Consider the following 1,100-nt stretch of genomic DNA (forward strand, 5'->3'; position numbering starts at 1 on the left):
TATATATATATATATATATATATATATATATATATATTACAGTTTAAAATTTGAAAAATCTAAAAAATCATTATGGTTGATAAAAATATTTTAACAATCATTTATTATATCCGATTTTCTTTAATACTAATGACTAGAAAAATGAAAACATTAATTATCATTTTTTAAAAGAAATATTGTATATTAATTTGGTTTGACTTAAAAGATTGTATAAATGTTTGAAAGAAATGTGACTTCATAAGAAGAGAAAGTATATTACGTGGCATCGTAAAGTTGCACATCATCATGCTAATACTAATCGGACTATTTGTTCAGGGTTCGATAGATATTGTACTCTAGTTAATTAGTCGAGAAAAATTAGTCTCGACTACTATACGTGGAAATATTAATGTTGAATTATGGAAATTAATAAGTAAAAAAATTACTTAAGAATAGAGAGTAAAATATTTACATTATCATCAAATCATATTTAGCAGGATTGCCATATTGTTATCTTATTTATTATCCTATTTTGTTGAAATCAAAAATCATTAAGTATACATGGGTTTGGATAGATAAACAATTTTTTATTTATTTACAAGTTTGTCGATCATGTTGTTAAATTACACCAAAATAAAAAAACAAAAAACACTCTAAAAAAAAATTCATAAATTTATTCTTTTTCGATATACTTTTTTGCATCACTATCATTTTATCATCCGATTTTAAATGAACACAAAATTGTCATCAAATTTTTTTTTTTTTGTGATCTATTATTCTATTCATTTTAATTTTTTACATGAAAATGTTTTTGTTAAACCATTGCCACTTTAATTACTGATTTACAACAATCATTTTAAATAATTATGAATGAATCAAATCTCTACAAGATGAGAATTTCTACACATAGTTTCTATTAATTATTGTTATTTATATCTTTTAAAAGTATATCATTCTTCCACTTACAAGATGAGGTATGGTTATGCTTGTTTTTTCAATCGAGGAAAGAAAATAATAAATGTGAGGGATGAAGAATTAAATAAAAACGTTCTTGGTTGATGATGTGAGAAACTTTTCTAGGTTTGAATTTTTTTTTTTTGGGTTTGTTTTGGTGAAGATGA

Source organism: Cicer arietinum, chromosome 7, assembly GCF_000331145.2.
Source record: "Cicer arietinum cultivar CDC Frontier isolate Library 1 chromosome 7, Cicar.CDCFrontier_v2.0, whole genome shotgun sequence".
NCBI classification, from domain to species: Eukaryota; Viridiplantae; Streptophyta; class Magnoliopsida; order Fabales; family Fabaceae; genus Cicer; species Cicer arietinum.